Source organism: Ursus americanus, chromosome 20 (genome assembly GCF_024610735.1).
Source record: "Ursus americanus isolate L20-20 chromosome 20, mUrsAme1.1.p, whole genome shotgun sequence".
Lineage (NCBI taxonomy): Eukaryota > Metazoa > Chordata > Mammalia > Carnivora > Ursidae > Ursus > Ursus americanus.
This window is the reverse complement of record NC_142146.1, coordinates 17,788,792-17,810,667: the sequence shown is the minus strand read 5'-3', so window position 1 is coordinate 17,810,667 and position 21,876 is coordinate 17,788,792. Positions and strand designations below refer to the sequence as shown.

The 21,876-nt window shown below is 46.0% G+C and overlaps 1 protein-coding gene and 1 pseudogene across 2 annotated transcripts in view; one reads left to right on the top strand and one right to left on the bottom strand.

Annotated features, from left to right (window-relative positions):
• Nucleotides 1–9,644: 9,644 nt before the first annotated feature.
• LRRC3B (leucine rich repeat containing 3B) overlaps nt 9,645–21,876 on the top strand; it is a 91,380-nt gene continuing 79,148 nt past the window's right edge. Inside the window, exon 1 of one of the 2 annotated variants that reach the window (XM_045774487.2) lies at nt 9,645–10,287. The gene's annotated coding sequence lies outside the window, so the exon portion shown is untranslated. Of the gene's footprint in view, nt 10,288–12,055; nt 12,567–21,876 lie in introns of those variants that run through there. The other variant, XM_087870153.1, reaches the window with a different exon arrangement.
• On the bottom strand, nt 9,856–12,629 carry LOC148108377 (uncharacterized; annotated as a pseudogene).

Below are 21,876 nucleotides of genomic sequence, written 5' to 3'. Positions count from 1 at the left end.
TTCGGAATCGTAACAGAACGCCACCATCCCTGTCCATGTTGGAGGGATCCACTGTCTCCGTAATTCCCTCTTCCTATGTTCTCTAAACCTGTTTTCAGAGCAGACACTGGAACAGAGGGCTGCTCCCAGGGATGGTTTCCCATCAAGATGCTGCGAACAGATGAGAGAGAATATTAGCTAACAACGTATCAGCACTCCTCTGGTGTTTGGTAACTACTTGTCAGTAAACTTCAGGAAAATGCTTGCGTTACAGAGAATGTCAGTCCTAGGAGGAACCAAGAGTTACAGAAGAGATGATTTAGGCCGATCCTCTCATTTTATAAAGGAGACACTAAAGCCTGGGGAATTAAATGGCTTGTCTGAGGCTTCCTTTGTCCCTTAAGTTTAGAGAAAGGACTGAAACCCCAGCCTCCACTCCAACAAGGGCATTTCCCCCACGCCCTTGGCTTCTTACAATGAAACAGGGACCATACGGAAAGCTTCCTTGTCACATCCCTAACACCCCCAGTGGGTGGAGAAAACTTTAATACAAAAGAAGAAAATCAACCCCATAATTAGATACAGAACTGACTCCAGACCAGCCAGCAGAAATATTGTGCTGGCTTCCATAAGTGCTACAGAAGGGGGAAAGGAAAGCCTGCATCAGCAACTTGAGGCTTTCATGTGGGTCTGATGGAATGATACCATTTCACAAAACAAATAACAACAAAAATAGCTATGATGGGAGGCAAAAGAAACAAGAACAGCTAATTGCTAAGGAGGGCTACTTTGGCATCAATTGTCAGTGTCACCCAGCTTCTCTGTCCCCCCCACCCCCAAATCTCTGGCATTGCAAACTGAATTGGCTCATTATACCTGTTAAATTGTAGTAACAAGAATGTTAACCTCTGATCACACCTTGTCAGGCCAAATCTCGTATCCGAAAAATAACAGGGATAGAGTGGGATAACAGAGATTTGGGGGCGAAACGGGATGCCTGAGACACACCGACGATTCTGCCTTATGCACCTAGGTTTCGATTTTAGTTAGAAAGAGAGAGAGGTCATTTGCCAGATATAGTAGTGTTATATACACCATCGCAGTTGATTTATGAGAAGAGAGAGTACTGTTCTCCCTTAAGGTAGGGAAACTGAGTCAGAGAAGTTTTGAACCTTTCCAAGTTAGGACCTTCCCAACTTTAGACCCAATTTTAAAAACTGTTTATTTTAAAAGTTTTACATTTATAAAGGAGTTGCCAAGATAGTACAGAGCCTTCTCATATACCTTTAACCTAGCCTCCCCTCATGTCAGCATTTTTTTTTTTTAAAGATTTTATTTATTTATGTGACAGAGAGACAGCCAGCGAGAGAGGGAACACAAGCAGGGGGAGTGGGAGAGGAAGAAGCAGGCTCATAGCAGAGGAGCCCGATGTGGGACTCAATCCCCGTACGCCGGGATCACGCCCTGAGCCGAAGGCAGACGCTTTAACGACTGCGCTACCCAGGTGCCCCTCATGTCAGCATTTTGCATCACAGTGTGGACCTAACTTCGAGAGCTTTGTTGAGATATAATTCACATATCAAACAACTCACCTATTTAAAGTGTACCTGTCAATGGTTTTTAGTATATGAAGGGATATGGGCAGCCATCACTCCAGTCAATTTTAGAATATTCTTATGGCCTCAAAAAGAAACCCGGCACCCTTCAGCTGTCTCCTCCCTTCCCTGCTCCCCTCCACACACCCTAGCCCTAAGCAACCACTAATCTGTCCTATGTCTCTGCAGAGCTCCTAGCCATTGCATATGAATGGAATTATATGGTATGTGATATTTTGTGGCCATATTCTTTTACTTACCCTAACATTCTCAAGATCCATCTATGTTGTAGCAGGTATCAATATTTCATGCCTTTTAAAAGCCAAATAATATTCCATTGTGTGGATATAGCATATTTTGTCTATCTGTTCATCAGTTTTTGTTTATTTGGGTTGTTTCCACATGTTGGCTTTTATGAATCATGTGAATCTAATCTTGATGGAATCAAAATGTCCATATTTATATTTATATTTCTGATAAAGCTGACTGGAGAGGATGATTTTAGATCTGTAAGGATCCGGGAAGTGTCCTAATACATCACTCCTGAATTAAAATGATCCATCCATCCAGTTGCTAACTGAAGAGCTTCCCATGAAGGCAAGCCTTTAAGCCCATGAGTAGTAGTCCAAACATGCAAGTCCTATGAACTTGCCCTCTTCAAAAGAGTTGAAGTAACAGACACAGCTCAGTTCTTTCAAACTCATCAGTCAGGTAATTTGACCCTCTCCCTTAGGGATGAGGATAAAGGGGTCAGAAAAATAACTTAGCTTGGGTTAACCCAGAAGCAAAACCTTAGGGTAAAGGTGAGAGTTTGAGTAGTTTATTTGGAAAGTTCTGGGAAAGTTCTAGGGAAGTGAGACACGGAAGGGAAGGAAACCAATAAAGGGTTTACTTTTGAGCAAATTAACGTTATGGGTAATTGGGGCACAATCACACCGAGGACCTCTCGGAGATAGTGTAGAACATTCCGTAGCATCAAACCAACGGAGGAGTAGTGTGTAGGGTATTTATCCATCAATTCCCATCAGTCTTGGGGGTGAGGAGTAAATCCTCTAACACTGCCGGGGTTCCCTTCAAGGGACCAGGCATAGAGTAGCAGGTGCTTGCAGTAAGAAGCTGTGGGATTAGGAACAGTGATGCCAGAGGGTTGCAGTGGAGCACCAATAGCTATCAGGGACTGGGGGTGTAATGAAGTCGCCTTATGGGAAGACAAGGGGAATAAGAAGAGAACTTCCATCCTGATAGTGAGACTTTCTAAGGAGATTGCGACTGGCGAGTACTGGGAGACAGCACTGTAGACCTTCACTTACTCGTCTATAAAATGAGGACTAAGTCTCTGTTCACTAAATCCTTGATAATTAGAGCTGGAATTATATATGAAGCAATAGTCCAGTCCAACCCTATCACCTTTAAGTTTACTGCTCCAGAAGAGATCTCTGCCCTATATGCGAATATGTGAATGTGGTAAGTTAGAGAGAACACGCATTTTGGAAACTGAGCTCCTGAGTTCAAATCCTGATGCTCAACATACAGCATCTACATGTAAGCTGAACAAACTGTTTAATCTCAGAACAAGTTCTCTTAACCCATAGTCGCCCCCCAACTCCACTCCAAGGTCTGGTAATAAACTAAATGACGGGTCTGATGAGTGCGGTGGCTGGTTTATAGGGTGACTTCAATAAGTAGTCCTTTTTCATGGTTCTACTAGGAGTAAGGAAGAGATGCAATAAATAAATGCATTAGATCATTCAACAAATATGTATTAAACCCCTGCTAAGTACGGAATTCTACTGTAGTCATCAGTGTACAGAGAATCCAGTTTCTACCCTCATGAAGCCTACATGCTAGTACATCACGAACACTGGGATCCTGCTTTTACATGTCAGATCCTATTTTTATTATCTGGAAAAATAGCGTTCCGTTTCTATTATTCACTGAGCTTTTAACTTCTCGAAATATAAGCCTCGTCTCAAAGTGTGCCCAAGTGCTCTCTCTCCAACCTTTTAATCAAACATATTCTGAGAAGCATTTCTCAAGTCTTTCTTTGATGTTGCATTTGTTGGAATTTTTTTGGTCCCAAGTGATGGGAACTAAATTTGAACTAGTTTAAGCAAAAAGGTGATTTCTTGAAAAGAGAGGATGAATAAAAGCAGAGGATGAATAAAAGCAGGGAAAAGCAGAGACATGCTGAACTTCCAAACGGCTGGACCCAGGGACTCAGACCCTATAGGGACTCAGTCTGCCTCTCACATCTGTCCCCATGTGGCAGCTTTATCATTCATGATGCAGTGTGGCCTTCTCCACATGACAGATGCCATGCCTACTCATGGCTCCAATGGTTTACATCTGGCAGCGTTAGCCATTAGAGAGATGAGCCCAATCTTCCCAGTTTTCTTTTCCAAAATTCCCAGGAAGAGACTGATAGCTCCATCTGATAAGAATTCTCTATTGGGGGGCGCCTCAGTGGCTCAGTCGTTAAGCATTTGCCTTCGGCTCAGGGCATGATCCTGGAGTTCTGGGATCGAGCCCCACGTCAGGCTCTCCCGCTGGGAGCCTGCTTCTTTCTCTCTCACTCCCCCTGCTTGTGTTCCCTCTCTCACTGGCTGTCTCTCTCTGTTAAATGAATAAATAAAATCTTAAAAAAAAAAAAAAAAAGAATTCTCTATTGGATCACTCGGCTTTGTAGTTACCAGACATTTCGCACAGAAATTATATGGCTAGAGGACTAAGCGTGCAATCCTAGAATCTCATATATACCCATACTACTTGTCAAGACATAGAACCTCAAGAAGGCTGATTGTCATATCATGGGTACCTTTCTGGCAGGGAGCACATATAATAGCAGCTCTGAAAGCTAGAGAAATGAACAAACAATAGAGCCAGAAGAGGCCACATCTTATTCAGTCCACACAAGGTGTCCATTAGTAGAAATGAGCCAACAATACATTACTTCTTGCAAATTTGTTGAGTATATTCAAAACAAACACATTAAAATAGATTATTCACCATTTATGTGTCAGGGAAGTAATAATAATGTCTTTATTGCACATATTAATGTTCTCGAGTGCTTCCAAAGTACTGTGGAACTTCAAAACATTTTCCAGTTTCAGAGAATTAATTAGCTCCCCTGTGGAGCAGCTCACGAGCAATATTGCCATTTTGGAGATAGAATGATTGAATTGGAAAGGCAAGGGGTGTTGAATTATTCATCTTTTCAATAAGCATGTATAAGCACCCACTCCTTGCATGGCTTGGCTGACAGTTGTGGGGGCATACACTGATTGGAATAAAGTCTCTGCTCTCAAGGAACTTTAGCCTCCTACTATAAGTCTACTAAGAGAGGCAAACTTGTCAATAGCTAGCCCGAATATGAGTCAACGAAAGGCTCGGGTAAGATGGATAAACATAAGAAGCTAGAGGAAGCTATGAGGTGGAGCTAGAGAGAAAGTTAAATTGCAGAGGCCCATGAAAACCATGGTAGGGAATTTGGTCTTTATTATGTGGAACCATCATTAAATATGTGTGTATACACACACACACACACACACACACACACACACACAGAAATATTGTGAATTTACAAATGGCTAGTCCTCCAATTCCTTTATTTTTATTAAACAATAAACCCATTTTTCCCATCGCCCCCAACCCCTGACTTTGACAACCACCAATCTGTTCATTGTACCTAAGAGTTTCTGTTTTTTGTTTTTTTGTTTTGTTGTGTTTCCTTAGATTCTACATAGAAGTGAAATCATACAGTGTTTGTTTTTCTCTCTCTGGTTTATTTCATTTAGCCTAATGCCCTCAAGGTCCATCCATGTTGTCACAAATGACAGGATTTCCTTCTTTTTTCTATGGTTCAATAATATTCCATAGTGTGTGTGTGTGTGTGTGTGTGTGTGTTCCTTTATCCATCACTAGACAGTTAGGTTGTTTCCAGGTCTTGGCTATTGTAAATAACGCTGCAATGAACATGAAGGTACAGATATAGTTTTGAGATAGTGATTTTGTTTCCTTTGGATAAATACCCAGAAGTGGAATTGGTAGATCATGCGATAGTTCTATTTTAATTTTTTTAGTAATCCTATGTTGTTTCCCATCGTGGGTGCACTAATTCACATTCCAAATGATCTCAGTAAATAGAAGAAAAGTTGATCCATTTACCGGAATCACCCAAAGGATGAGCTAGCTTCACTAGTATACTTTGCCCAGTGAATTCTGGATTAATATTTATAATATCGTATGAAGACTAGATTAGTTGTGTAATAGGCAATGCTTAACCGTTCAGGCTTTCACTATCCAGGCAAGGTCTGATTCTTATCGGGGCTCTCTTTGTGAAACTAAATGCTATGAAGTGAGGAAATCTGTGAGAAACTTTGGAGAGATGCATATGGAGACGCCATGTGGAAACTGAGGTCCTTGACCCTCAGCTCCTGTTGAACACCAACAGCCAACAGAGACTGCTAGGCATGTGAGTGAGTCATTTGGCAAGTGAATCCTCCAGTTCTGAATCCAGTGGCCCTAAGCTGACACTCAGAGGGCCCAAAGTGAGCCTTCATCCCTGAGCCTTGTCCAAATTCCAGATTCAGGCCAATAAAAGATTGTTGTTATTTTAAGCCAAGAAATTCTAGGGTGGTTTATTATGAAGAATAGTTCGCTGGAACATGTTCCACAGAGGATTCATGATATTAACATCTTCTTGCCTTGATCCCATTCATTTAAGGTACCCCAACTACTCAGATTTCAGAAAATCAACTCAGGGGCTCGGAGAAACGCATTTTCATTTCTCTCGAGAGTTTGAAATGGAGACTATGATTCAAAATTCAAGGGATTTCCTTTATATTCAAACTTACTGGAATATATGATTTTAAAACAATGCTTACCCCTGTTTCTAAAGATAGTTAAACTGAAGACACAAGCAAATGATATTTTCTTCCACATTTCTGTAACATTTGTGACACACATAATAAGTCTTACAAAGGCTCCACTTCTGGCCTGGCCCAGAGGGGCCACTGCTGTAGACGTGAAGGTCATGGAATCCCATGGCCCTTCAATGCGAGGCTTCCTTCTTAATTTACTAATTGAGTCACAAATATAGCTTCTGATACCTCCTCTCTTCTCTTCTCTTCTTTTTTTTTTTTTTTTAAAGATTTTATTTATTTATGTGACAGAGAGACAGCCAGCGAGAGAGGGAACACAAGCAGGGGGAGTGGGAGAGGAAGAAGCAGGCTCATAGCGGAGGAGCCCGATGTGGGACTCGATCCCAGAACGATCTCATGATCCCAGAAGATCCCGGAACGCCGGGATCACGCCCTGAGCCGAAGGCAGACGCTTAAGGACTGCGCTACCCAGGCGCCCCTCTTTTTTTTTTTTTTTTTTTGATAGGCTGTCAAGACACGTCAGGGGCAGCAACCAATCAGCTCCTGGTATTAAACAGCATATTTTGCTGAGCTGGATTTGACTCCTGGTTGCTACAAAACAAATCTAAGTTTATATCAGAGGTGACAAACTCCATGCCCTGTCATTTATCCTTTTTATAGCATGGTCGACACCAACGGTCAGCAAGTCTTGATGATCACGTGAATCAACTAGAGTAGAAAGCAGCCAAGTCTAGAGGTTTCCTGTGTCAATAATTAGAAATCATTTGTTTTTAATGAAAAGAAAACTAAATTAAAAACAAATTCTTCTGCTTTTGATTACCCTATATTTTTAAAATATAACAGGGATAACCGCTATTAATACTGGAATGTATATCACTCTCGACACGAGCCTAAATATATGTAGGTATTCACATTTATACGTGTAATGATTACCAAGAGAAAAACATATTGAGATTTTACCGTGTAGTAGGCACTGTAGTAAGTGTTTTGCAAATACTATTTCATTTAAAACACAACACTCTGAGGAAAACAACATCAACCAATTACAGAGTTGAGGAATTGGAAGTTCAAGTCTAAGATCGCATAGCTATCAAACACAAATGTCTAGCTCCAAACCTACATTTGTTTACTCCAGATATTAATTTTTATTATTGTATCTCCCATCTTGTGCATCTGATTTTTTTTGCATCTAAAATTATAACTGTCATTGTTGACAATATTCACTCATTCACTTACAACCACTTACAGACTTATAAAATATTTCACTATTCCTGTCTTGCTAGGCATTTCAATTTGGTTTTATTTTCCTTTTTTTTTCACTAGAATAAATAACACTGCAATGAATATCCTTGTGGATAAATCTTACCATACATCTACAGCCTTATTTATTCCTAATGATGAATTTCTAGGAGTAGAGTCTTAAGGACAGTGGCACACAAAAATTTCATGCTTCCAAGAGTAACATCATAATTCCCTTCAGAAAAAGTATACCAAATTACATACCTGCCATCCGTATGCACCTGTGTCTGCGTCCTAAAACTTCACTTAAAAAAAAAAAACAAAACAAAATTAATAAGAAAAACTTAAACCACAAAGAACACAACCTTTCCAATCACAGTATCATCTTAGAAACAGAAGATATCTTCGCAGTCATTTTCTCGAATCTCCTACACATTTTGGACCCTTTCCATACAGCATCCCGATCTAGGGTATCCACCCTACGATGCTCAGGAAGTGGGCATGGAAAATAAAGAACAATTTTAAATATCCCTAAACTCCACAGCACATTTTTTACCTCTCGGCAATGAAATGCTGTTCAAACTATTCTAAAATGCATTCACAAGGACAGCCTCATTGGAAGTGGGGAAACATTGACAGGCTTTCAACATACTGGACACAGGTCTTGAAATGATCAAAGAGGTTTTGGTCATTCTCCACCTGGAATGGGTTTGTTCTAGGTGTTGGCAGCGGATTGCTCTATGCAGTTGTCCAACAGCTTGGTTTCCCTTGCCTCTGGGAATTCAGCAGAATTGGTGGGCTTGTCAGTGGGAGAAGAAAATTATCTAGAAATACAAATGAATGACATAGTTTTACATTTCTAGGTAAAGGGAGCTGAGAGTAGAACTCTCTGTGTCCTCCCCTGCCCCAAACTTAAAAATTTCATCACCCAAGTTCCTTTAATTCTGGAGACACTGGGATTTAGCTGTGGTTTAAAGGAGAAAACGACCTTCAACTGGTTAAGCTTTCCTTGAGTATCCATTAGCCACAAAACAAGGCTGGGTGTTGCAGCGAAATCCTAAAAAAGGAGAAAGAAGGAGGTAATACAGGTGAGTAAAGCAATAGAAGTCTATAAAAAATCTGTAAGTATGTGAATTCTGCAAGTGATTGGCACACATGACCGTGACATCAAAGAGAAGAGGAGAGGTAATTCTGTCTAGAGTAAGGGGTTAGGGCTTTAGAAAAGGGCTGTCAAAGAAGCTGGCATTTGTAGATGTGGAAGACCGGTTGATCTGGCCCAAATTGCTTGTTTGTTTTATTCATTTATTTATTTAGGTGCAGATCTGATGAATTATTTAAATCATGACATAAGAACTGCTAAAATTAGTAATTTGCTTTAATCTTAACAAACACGTGCACACACACACACACGCGCGCACACACACACACACATACTTTCTTAGGGTCTATATGCACTATACACTCCATTTTGGCTGTATGTTCAAAGTCATCCCTGCAATGGGAAGGCAAATTCAATTCTCCTAACACCTTCTGCTTTGGGAAACTGGACTGGTTGGGGGTGGGAATCAGGGGCCACGACTCATTCCCAAAACTTTGGGCTTCAGGAACTGCAGGGGATCATTCTGATATTAGGTCATAGAGCCTTCGGGAGGATATCTCACTTTATTCATCTTACCCCAGAACAGCCTAGTACAGTGCTTGGCACCCAGTAGGGAATCATTTGTCAAATAGATTTTAAGCATCCGCCTTTTCCCCATTAGAGGACAATCAACCCATCACCACGTTATGCTTCTTCTGGCAGTTTTATTCAGCTCTGATCTCAGTAGTTGGAAAAACAGCAGAAAGAATGGGGCCATAGCTTCCTGAGAGTGGAGCTATGCACCGGCGGGGCCAGGAGGGGGAAGGGGGGGTTCGAGGAAGGAAGGCAAGGGAGGCGGAGGGAGCCAGTACTCCCACCTCAGCTCTTCTCCTCCAGCAGCAAACGCTCAGCGCCCGCCCTCTCTCTCCATTCCGGACCCTCCACCCGGGAGGCGACAGGGCAGCGCGGGCGAGGCGGCGGCAGGGCTCCGACTGTCACGTTCATTCCCTGCTGCTTTTCCAGTCCCCTGCCTCCTCGCCCCTCCTCCCTTATCCCCAGCCCCGGGTTTGGAGGCGATTCCCCTCTAGTGACTGAGACGATCGCATCTGGGCGAGCGGCGCTTCGCCTCCCTCGCGTCTTTGTCTCCTCCTCCTGCGAGGCTCCGGGGCCGGGCGCAGGGTCTGCAGCAGCCGCCGCAGAAGCGGGAGCCCAGCGGTGCTCTGCACGGCTGCCGGGCCGGGGCCGCACCCTCGCTCGGCGGAGGCGCCGGAGGACGCCAGCGAGCCACGCACTGCCCGCGTCCCGCGCTCCAGTCGCCGCGCACTAACGCCGCCGCCGCGACCCGGAACGAGCCCTCTCGGCCGGCCGGGTTCGGGGTGGGCAGCCGGGCTAGCAGCGGGGTGGGAAGAGCAGCCGCTGCAGTTCTGGCAGCGCACACCCCCAGGCAGACGCATCCAACGCCTCCTCCCTGCGCCACGAGGATGGAGCAGCCACCCCGGCCCGGGACTGGCGCAAGGTAAGGTGCAGCCGCCTGTTGCTTTTCGCAAAGCGCGGTGTCGTCCCTCTGCCGGCGTGCCTAGGCCGTCCCTTCCGTAACAAGTAGAGGGGAACTATCACCCCAGGTCAGAGATATGTCCAAATCCCCCGGCCCCTTGGCGCCAACCCTGGAAGAGACCCCTCCTGGCGAGGGGGAGTCGACCCCTCTGTTTGCGTGCAGCCGGCTGCCGTGCAATAGTCTGCAAACTTTTGTGCCCCCCTCCCTGCGCGGTGCTCACCCCGTGCCATGCAAGTTGCACGTCTAGTTCTCGCGTGCGCCCTTCCCCCAGTCCTCCCCCACTACCACCCCCTGACGTTTGCATCTGCCCATTTCTCTCTCGGTGTTCTTGCTAGTCGACTTTTCACTCCCTGCAGCTCCCGCTAGAGAGGCGAGGGTTTGGGACCCAGCAGTGCTCATCCTGCCTGTGGGGGTTGGATAGGAGCAGAGATAATGAAATAGGGGTGGGACGTAGGGGGGAAGGCTGCGGCTATCGCTGGGGCTCTGTCTAGCGCGGCGGGAGCCGGTCCATCCCTGCGAATGCCACCCCCAACTCGGTAATGAAACCCTTGGAGTGGCTTGCGGCTCTGTGCCGCGGGAACTGCAAGTGCAGATTCGGGTGGGTGAAGTAAGTCATTTGGGGAGGGAAATGTTGCTGGAGGGGTGGACGAGGAAACCGAAGGTCGGGGATAGATCTGGTTGAAAGTGTTCCAAAGGGCTCTGCTTTTAAAGTGGGCAAGGGGCCAGCCCCGAGCCGTCACCTGACGTAGAGGAAAAGGGATTTGAGCCCGGAGGGCTCTGGCCCGGGTGTGTAAATACAGATGGGGGAGGGGCTGGGCACCTGGGGAGGCGCAGGGAGGCAGAATGGAGACCAGGAATGCCAGAGCCCGAGGGGGACTTGGGAAGGCAGGCTTCTGGGTGCCTGGGATGGGGCGGTCTTCCCCTCCAGGAGAAACAAACCTCCTGGCGAGATTCTGAATGCGTTGGCATCTTAGGCGGTGACTGAGTGGTCGGATCATGGACCAGGGATGCCTTTCCTGGCTCTAAGAGGACCGTAGTCCCCTCCCTTCTCCGGCACCCACTTATACACCCTTCCACCTCTGCAGCCGGGTTGGTAGACCCACGCCCACCGTCCCTGCCCCGCGCTCGGAGTCAAAGAGGTCTGCACAGCAGCAGGGTGGGAAGGGGATTCCTGGCCCCCAGGGGAGGCGTGTGTGTGGGGTAGGGGGGAGTCCCCAGCGCCTGGCGAGTAGACAGGGGTTCGAACCGGTTGGTGGAGAGCGCACGGGCGGAGGCTGCAGTGGGAGCCACCTCCCCCCCCGCCCCTCTGCAAATTGCACCTGGGCGGAGCGAAGGAGTGGGGGAGCCCCACGCTGCTCCCGCAGGCTCCAGAGCGCAGAGCTGGAGGGCGTGCGGGGCAGGCGAGGGGGTGTGGGCATCAGGTGAGGGGAGACTTAGCTTCCGGGCCCGGGCCCCCGGGCAGAGATGGGTCTGTCCACGTTTGGGCCCCTAGGTAGATCCTTCTGGTTGTTCCAGCCGCTTTGGTGGATGCGGGAAGGCGAGGCTCTTTCCTCCTCTGCACCCCGGCAATCTGGAATGGAAGACCATCTGCGGGAGGGGACCTAGACTGCTGTGGCAAAGAACGGGCAGCCCCCGGGCTCCGTTTGTCCAGCTGGGGAACACACTGGGCTACCAAAGGCCTGGAAGACCCTCTTTTAACCCTTCTCTCTCTGAGGAGGTGCACGCCCCTCTCCAAGCAGCGCCTTCGGCTGAGAGTCCTGTTCCTGGTTCCTCCTGGCCCATAGAAGAATTTGCAGGTTGCGTGGGTTCTGGAGCTGTTTCAAACCCTCTGGCCCTGCCTGCTCAGGCCTCCCACGTGCAGGCTTTTAGGGGCACAGCCATCTCTGCGGTTGCCCTGTGTAAGTCTGCTGCTCTCCCGTAACCAGCGGGGAGAGAGCAGAGCTCAGCGCAGTCCCCTTTTCTGGGCCCCACGCCTTGGCTAGACCCTTCCGGAAGAGACGTCGACTGGTCAGGGCTCCGCGGAGGAATCCTGAGGTCGGTCACTCCCATCCTGGGGCACCCCGGGAGCAGCGAGCTCCCAGTCTCCGGGCTGCAAGCTTCAGAGCCCCAAGGAGCGGGAACGGGGATTCCCTCAGCACAGACTCCGGGTGCAGCTCCTGAGCACAAAGGCCACACCCTCACAGGCCGGGCATCGCGGGGGATAGAGCATTGGCTTCGGCCGAATTACCTGGACACCAGAGGTAGGATCCCAGAATGAAGTCCGGCACCCCGGGCGCGTTAGCTTCCGACACCCCAGGGCCCATTTCTTTCCAGATGCTTATTACCTGGGTTTGTGCTCAGGCCACTTCCCTTTGCTCTAGAAACAGGTTGGAACATGTCCTTCATATAACTCTTGAAGGAAGACTTTAAATCCACTCCAAAGTGTCTCTCGCCGCCCCCTCCGCGGCTGCTGAGCTATCCTGGGGAGACAGGTAGTAATAATAATCAGCGCCAGGATTTATTGAGCTCGTACTCTGTGCCAGGCACTGTTCTTGATATTTTGCGTAAACTGTTTTAGTTTTAGTCCTCACAACAACCCTGGACGGTAAAGTTGTTTTTCCCCGTTTTATGGATGAGAAAACTAAGCCATGGAGAAATTAAGTTATTTGCTCTCGTTGTCATCTGGCCAGTAAGCGGTGAAGCTGGTTAGCTCTTGTGGGGAGGGAACACTGGATGTGCTCCAAGCTCTCAGCCCTATTTGGTACTAAAGACCTATTGTCCATGAGGAAGTATGGGTGAGGGCCCCAGCCTTTTACTCCAAACTCCAGGGGCATACGATATAAGTGCCTGTTCTTGCCTATGGCACTAGGGAAACTGAGGTTGCATATCGCCCCTCTCGGAGTCTGTCGAGGTGCATCTTGGTAAGATGAGATCCTGGTACTGGAAGTAAATTTAGGGAATTGGCAGCTGGCAATGAACTTCTTTTCTGGACCTTTTGGTAGACATTCCCTTTTTAAATATGAGGAGAAATGGCAAGGGGGAAATTCAAAGGTGCACAGAAATTCTATAGTCACAAACTGTAGAAACTGTTTTTTGCAAATGAGTCCCTTTCTTGTGATTGAATCGCAGAATATTAGAGCTAAAGGGACCTCAGATAGCATTGCTCCCAATCCAGAGGCAGGGAGGAGATTGGGTGATGTGCTCAAGGCTACTCATTGTGTTCCTAGCGTAACTAGTACTGGAAGCATTGTCTTCGGATTCTTGGTCAAAATAAACTGTGTTGATGCCTAAATAGATTACGTCCCCTGCTGTTGTTTTTCAGCTTCTCCAAATTAATTATGGAGAAACTTATTTATTAAAAAAAAGTTCACTTTTCTGTGTTTCATAAATGCCTCAATCAGCATAACCAGGAAAAGTAGCTACGTATAATGGATAAACCATCACAAATGTGCCTCATTTGCAAAAAATTGCAACCTAATACTTATACACCTTCAGATCAACAGAATCTAACTAACCATGCAAACCTTTAGATGACTCTAAATAAAACTAAAGGTATTTTCAATCATTTTAGCAGTCTTTTTGTCAACTTGAATAGCTCTGTCTGGCCTCATGCCCAAGTATTTGGGAAAATAAGAGAAATCCTCTTGAATACAATGAAATGATTCGGTATTATTTCTTCTGGATTTCTGACCCTTGGGTCAAACCTCAGGCTGATGCAAATCTGAGGCAAAACAGTATCTTTTTAATGGCTATACTTGGGGCTCAGAAAGGGGAAAAATAGTCCTTTGCCACTCTCTCACCCACTGAGCCCCTATAACAGAGGGACCTTCTCCAGCAACGTAGGGACTCCATATACCCCTAGGCATTCTTGTAGGGCAGAATTCTGGTTTCTAAGAACATCCCCTGTCTTTTCTCTGTAGCTGTGGTATCAGGATGTCTTGCCCCTGGAGACAAACCAAGACAAAGTCAGCTGGAGTAAACAGAGAGGGGGACTGGGAAAAGCCTATTTCTCAAAACCACATGAGGGGTAAGAGTTACAGGCAGACAGATGGTGGAAACTTGGTGCCTTTATGTAGCCTGGAATAGGATTTCCATCCCTGCTACTGTGGCAAGCCAGGACAGAAGCCCTCAGGCAGTGAATGGGGGTGGAGGAGGATAAGGTGGAGGTGGGGGAACAGTGCTGTCAAGAACCTGGGGTGGGGGTCGATGGAGGCTTGGCCGATAAAGGGCTTTGGGATGACAGGAATGGCCACGGACAGCCTGTGCTAAGAGATGCTCTTCTTCCCCCTTCCGCACCTACCCACCACCTCAGTTTGCCATCTGTGTTGGGTTGACTGATCTAAATCCCAGAGTCCCCAGTTATCTCAAAGGAAGCATTCACTTTCTAGAGAATTTATTAGAAATGAATATTGTCTTATGTAAGTCAGAAAAAATATGCCTAGTTACCCTATTTTTCAGGGAGAACCATGAAAAATCAAATTATCCCAGAAGGGTAGCCTTCTGAAGGCGGGGATGTTGATTCAGTTAGATTATAGCAATGTGAGAGGGAAAAAAGATGTAACGTTGAAATCAGGTATGGCAAAAGCCAAAAGGAAACGGGCTCCCTTTTAGGAACCACAGGAAGAAGAATCCTTTTTGATCTGGGCAGACATCCTGGTTCCCAGCTCCTAGCTTTTCAGGGTTGGAAGGAGGCTTAGCTGGAGCCTCACCCTGTTTAGCTGGGCATGACAGCCATCCTCTCTACCTAGTTTGCTGTGGCTCCTGTGTGGTGGAGGGCTAAAGGGCCCACACAGCACTTCTGCTGGGACACTTCCTTTTGCATGTATTTATCTTAAATCATACATTGATATCAGTTTGTTGGCAGAATAACAATTATTGTTAAACAACATGTTCTGGGGGAAAGGTTCTGAAAAAAACAAAGCCCTTTTATTCAGAACACAATGAATAAACTCATTTATGTAATACATTGCATGCAAACTCTCAGTTTGGGTTAGATACTTGAAAATAAAAACATAATCAAGGACCGGAGCATCTGAACTTGACCTACTTTTAGTAACAAGAGAAGCCACATAATAAGTTTCTGTGGAGTTTGAAAAAGACGTTGGCAGGGGACAAAAAAAGGAGCACTAAGTAGAACCTGAGAAGCTTTACTCTCATGGATTTTATTTTAAATAAATATATAATATCTTAATTTATATTTAAGTTTGAGTATTCCATATAATCAATAAAGATTGTGACTTCGACGAGCTTTATTCTACAAGTGGTTGGGAACCATGAGGGAAGCTCTTACATCTGTCATACTTGTATATATTTAGGAAGCTATACATGCTTCCTAAAAAGCTAGTGAATTAATACTTTGCAACATGACCTATGAAATGGCCATTGTATGTGAGAATGAAGTCTGCAATCTTCTCAAGAGCTAAGCAGCTTGGAACATAAGATTTTCTCAAAAGGGATGAGTTCATCGTAAGGGTGGTATAATTCATTTAAAATAAACGAACAAATATTGCAAAAGAACCATCTTGATAAAAATAGATTTTTTTTCTTTAAGAGGATCAAAGAACAGATCAGCTAAGTGTACAAAATTTGTGGTTTCAATTTATCCTAAGTTCTCTGAGCTGATTTTTATGTTAGCAACTGTCCAATGGAAGTGTCACTACACTTTCAGTGTTTTTTTAAAGATTCATGCCTTGTCTTAGAAATATAATAGAAACAAATATAAAAAAATAAAATATTGTGAGCCATATGACAATATGTGACAAAACGAAGTATATTTTCAAATGCAGATTAGGTTTTTTGTTTCTCTTTTCTTTATTTCTTTCCTTTTTTTTTTTTTTCTTTCTTCCTTCCTTTCTTTTTTAGGCTATTGATATAATTTTCAGTCTGCATGTGAGTATTCCATACCTTGCCGGGTGAGTTGGCTGTTTCAGGACAGATATTTCCCCTGGCGAGGGCAGGGAGGAGGTACAGTGCACTTGTATGTTTGTCCAAAGCTAAAGCACAAAGGTCATGAAGTCACACTGGCTTTTCCTCTAGTCTAACCTCATCACTTCTGATTTAGAAAAGCGCTGCTGGTCTAGGCCTGCTTACAGAGGGCTCACCCTGTTAGCAGTGACTAAGCAGTATACTGGGGATTTACGCACTGAGAAGACTCCTGGTCCAGTCTGCTGACCTTCCCTAGGCATCTGGTCATCAGGGATTATCAGGCAGGAATGTGTTGCATCCTCCTACAAATTATATTTAAGCTTGGGTTGGCAAAGGTAGGTACCCTCCTACTATGGAATGTTTTGTTGTCATTTGTCCAGGTAGTCAGTCTGTTTTTTGGTTGCCTTTTAGAAACACATCCTGTAGACAAAGTTACCTCCCTTCCCTAATGCAAGGTATAGTGTAGACTCTTGGTGCCCAGAGCGTGCACTGCAAAACCCCAAAAGGAGGGATGACTGATAGCCAGCCAGGTCAGGAGAGAGGTAACTGAGCTGCAGTGGAGGCTGGGGGAGGAGAGAAAGGGGGTAAGGGAGGCAGGCCAAGAGGGAAGACAGACCACCTGAAGGACGAGAACCCAGCCATTAGTACAGAAAGACTAAATAAGATTCGGTAGTGAGCCAGACCTGAAGGATAAGATGAAAAAGGCATAGAAATCAGACGCTAAAGAGAGGGAATGGGAATGATAAAGAGCTCAAGAAGTGTACAAGGAAGCAATAATGTACCCAAATAATTCCTCCAGGTCTAGGTCAACACAAAGGCAGGCAGGCTAGCCGCTCCGCCAGAGGGCGTGGTCTCATACTCACACTCCCTGTCCCTCGTTAATGTGGCTCCTCAGTCGCCTGGCCAAGGGCTCTTCATCTCATTGATGCCTTGCAGCCCTTTGGCAGTCCGCCAAGCGTAGGGACCCCAGAATGATGTGTTTAAATGCTTAAAATGCAATGCAGATGATTATAACACTACACACACACACACACACACACACACACACACCACTGTGACCTGCTACTGTGTGTAACAACAAGATCTATTGGTGGGACGGATGGCTACCATCTCTCCTGAGTAGGGATCAGCAGCAATGCTGCTTCGAGATCACTGCAACAGCTGAGTTCTGATATGAAAATATCTGATTTGTATCAGTGGCAAAATCGCTGGTTCCGCTACTACATGTCAGGTTTGCAGCCGGCACTTATGATGGAATGAAATACTAAATTGTACTTCAATGTTAGTAAACACAGTTGTGACTTTTTCCCCATTCAAGTGTGTGGCTCACTTGAATTCTATGGATAGATGCCCAAATGTCTGTGACCCCAAGAACCCCAAACCCATATACTTCAGTATCTGCAACTGACACTGTAGGTGTGCATTGGAACAGGCGTGGGCAAATTGTACCAGGGTCCTCCTAGCTGCTTTTATCTCTCTGGGATCTCTCTCTCTGGACCAGTTTTCACTTTTCTGGCCCAAGGAACTGGCTTTACCTGCCCTATTCCCAGGGATTTGGTGGTAGATACTGATGGGCATTGGCAAATAAAAAACACCATTAGCAAAAGAGAGTCATAGATCAGGGGTATAGGCAGGCTACGGGATGCCTTAGAAGACGGGCTTCCTTGGAGCAGCAGCAGCCTCTGCCTCCTGGAGAGATGAATACTGGCCTGTATTTCAGTTCCCAGTGGCCACCTTGGCTCCGTGCCCCGTAGCCTTGGCTAGTTTCACCTGAAGTGAGGTTGAATTATCAGATTGCATTGCATTTCAGCTGAAAGTATTTAGTTCCCCCTCTAATGATTTTTTTTTTCTTTCCCCAAAGCAGAGCTGCCACAATGGCTTTGAAAGGTTCACTTCCTTTCCCTGCCCACTTCCTGGTTATCAGGAAATGGCCTCCGTGCAGGCAGGTGGATGGAGACCCATGGGAAAAGGTCCAGATCTGGAGAATTCTTAAGCTGGATAATAAGGCCTGAGTGAGAGAGGAGACAGTGGTCATAGAGTGTTTTCTAAACAGAGAGCTCCTATTGTCCTGCATAGGGAGAAGGTGACAAGATGTCACTGATCTTGGAGATCACCATGTTTCTCCCTGTTCTATTTGGTGAAGTAGAACAGGCTCAGTAGAAAAAGCTCTGCCAAGAAAACCTTTGACTCTGCAGGGGGAGACTACGTGGCAGAAAACATCCTCTTTATACGCAGGTAGAGTATTTGGAAACCAGGCAACCTTATTCTGCTTCTAGCTTTGACCTTAACCAGCTTAATGTCTTTGGGCTGGTTGAGTTGACTGCCCTCTGCTCTACTGCCCAAGTAAACTCAAAGCTTTCTAGAGCCCCTGCCAGCTCTGTGGTCTACAATGTCAAGGGTGCAGCTGGCATTGTTTTATTTATACTCCCTATGATGGCTTTCCTGTTCAGCTGGTTCAAGCTCACTTCGCTTAGGCCTTCTGGCCCTGACATGCCACAGAACCAAGAGTGAGAAGTAGACACTCTACAGTCCTGAGAGTCTGTTCACAGCCGGAGCACTTCCAAGAGCCCCGATGGTGGTGGTTGTCAGGGGTAGTGGTAGAGGGAAGTTTTGCTGATGGGTAAAGGCATAGAGTAAGGAAAGCATAGAATCATCGATAAGTTTCCTTGCAGCCGTAACTGTCACCCAGGAAAGTTGTAGGACAGATGATGGAGATGAAGTTTTGACTGTGTACCCATCTTCATAACCATATGATGTGTCATTTCCTGCTAAAAACTTGCAAGTTACTCCTTGTTGCGTCTAGGAAGTTACATCCTTAGTATGGTTTAATGGCTCCTTCCTCACCTGGTCCTGCCTGTCTCTTCCTCGGTCACTTTCCTGGGCACGTCCTGTGCCCTCCTGTGTTCCAGCTGAGGAGTTAGTCCGGGGAGTATGGTCAACTGGTCACATTTACTCTTTCCAACTCTGCGTTCAGTGATATCATGTTGGTACCTCGAAATCCCCTCTGGTAGGATTATTGACGCCACAGAAACGCACAGAGACTACAAAGCAGGGCTTTTATTCCCAGGTAATCTGTTGTTAAAATTTACCAGCACACACAGCTGCCCCCGCCCCCACTGACAGCCCTGCAGTTCCTGCCACCGAACGTGCCATTCCCTCTTCCTGACAGTTCACCTGCCTGGCTCTCCCTCCTTCCCTCTCTCTTTCCTTCCTTCTGTCTCTCCCTTCCTTCTGTCTGTCCATCCACCCCTCTATCCGGAGGTAGCCAGACTCGGTTCTAATTCCCCGTCTGCAACTTAATAGCAAGATGAGTGACTCCCGAGAAAATGTCTTAACCTTTCATAGGCCCCCATTTCCTCTGTGTGAAATGTTGTGAAGCTTAAATGAGTTCCTGTGTATAAGGTGCTCGGAACAGTATCTGGCACATGATGATACTACTTCCTTGTTTTTAGTAATGATCAAAACCTTGTTCATTGCCTACTCTGTGCCCAATACTGAATATGCACATAGGAAAATAGGTTCGATAAAATAAACGCAAGAAAATATTCGAGAGCCCTGGACAAAGGCCTGTTAGTTCTTCCAGGGATACGAAGAATTGACTTCAGGGAGCCAGGGGCCTTTGACCTGAATCCTGAAAGACTGTTCACACACGCCCACCAAACCGGCAAGACAGAGGCATCCCAGAGGAGGGAAGTCACGTGAGCACAGGCATGGAAGCAGGGAACAGCACGACCTGCTATGGTCTTGAGTAGGGAGCATGAGCCCATGGAGGGAGAGGGAGTCTTTGATCAGGTTTGGGTTATGGGTTATCCGCAGGGAAGTGAGCCACAGTCTCCTTTTAGCTCCACTCTTCTGTTGCCTGTGTGCGCATGGATCTGAGCTTTGATTTTCCCAAAAAAGCCAGAAATCCAGATTTTTATGTGAAAGCTCCTGATGTTTAATGGTTGAACTAATTCAATTAAAGACAGAACAGCACAAAACACAGAACACATCTGCAAGCTGTATCCAGCCTTCCACAGAAGAATGGAGTTCTAGTTCCCAAGCTTGTGTGACGGTGACAACATTTGCCCTTGGAATTCCTGATTTTGAATAGGATTCTGCCGTTTGCTGTGTGACCAAAGGTGATAGCCCATTCAACTCTCTGAGCCCTGGGTTTCTCCCAACTGGCTATCATATTTCTCATCCCGCGTAACTTGCTGTGAGGATCCTTTTGGACTATGGAGATAAAAGCCCCTGCAAAGAACCAGACGTGCGTTAGAATTATTCCCAGACACCATGTGCTGTGGGAGAGCCACACATTCAGCACAGCCCTAAGCGTGGGTTCAGCCACCCAAAGATACCTGAATGTCCTTACCTGCCTTTTCAATTTTGACACTAGATGGGGGAAGAGAAATGTAGGAGTGTTTTTTCCCCTTCGTTCAGTGAAAAACATGAGGAGCTTGACGTTCCATTTTGGAAGTCTGTATGGCAGAGATCCAGCTCAAAGTTATTGGTTGCCTCTGCGTGGATTCAGGACCACGGGGAAAGGCCACTCAACCTCTGTGATGTGTGCTGACTGTCTCTTTGAGGTGGTGGAGGATTGTCTGAAAGGAAGTCAGCTGCACGAAGTTTTAGGCAGAGTCAAATCCTGCACTTGGATTTCTGGGATTTCTCCTCTTTGATCCCTGTCCATTCCAGGCTGGCTTTGATCATATGGGCTTTTAAGGAAGTGATTGAACTCTGGAAGAGTCAAAGCATTTCTAGTTGAGAGGCCGGGCTGGGTGGATGTTGGCTTTCCCATAGCAGAGGGGTGAGTATGCAGCAAGCCTACTTCCTCAGGCCTGGTTAAAAGTGCTCTGTAATTGCAGCTCTGTGAAAACCTCAGTCCTAGTATAATACATTGAATCTTGCTATCATTCTGATTTTGTGTTATTTTTCTTTGTTTTGCTGTATTACCTGATTGAACTTGATCATGAGAAGCTTCAAAGAGGCAGGCAAGCCTTGAAGACACCTGGTTTTTAAAAGCATATCATTTCCGGATTTTGACCTCAGCGCAGAGATCTTACGATTTCCGCTTTAGATGCTGACCTGAGTTTATTTTACTCTCCTCTAAACCCCAAACCACCTGGGTCCTCAGGACGGAGGTGCCTGGTCCCGCTCTAGCTCTCATCTGTTGACGTCTGGGCCCTCAGCCCTAACCACTGCGGCAGCCAAATCACAGAGGAGCCAGAGTCCTACTCTTCTGAGATGCATTTGAAACAGTTAAGTCTACTGAATTAACATTATAGGCGACATAGCACATTTGATATTTAAGACATCCTGAGGCCCTAACCCCTAATGTGACTGTATTTGAGAGGTAATTAGTTTTAGGTGAGGTCATGAGGGTGGGCCCCTCATCGTGGGATTAGTGCCCTTATAAGAAGAGATACCAGAGAGATTGCCTCCTCTCTTGCCAGCCACACCCACTGAGGAACAGTTTTGTGAGGATACAGCAAGATCAAGGCCATCTACAACCCAAGGGGAGCTCCCTCACAAGACATTGGCCATGCTGTCCCCTTGGCTGTGGTATTTTTTACCGCAGCCCGAGATGACTAATACGGGAGGTTAGTATAAGTTAGGCTGGCCTCCTAGCCACCCTGTGAAACATTTCTTGAGCAAAGACATGTC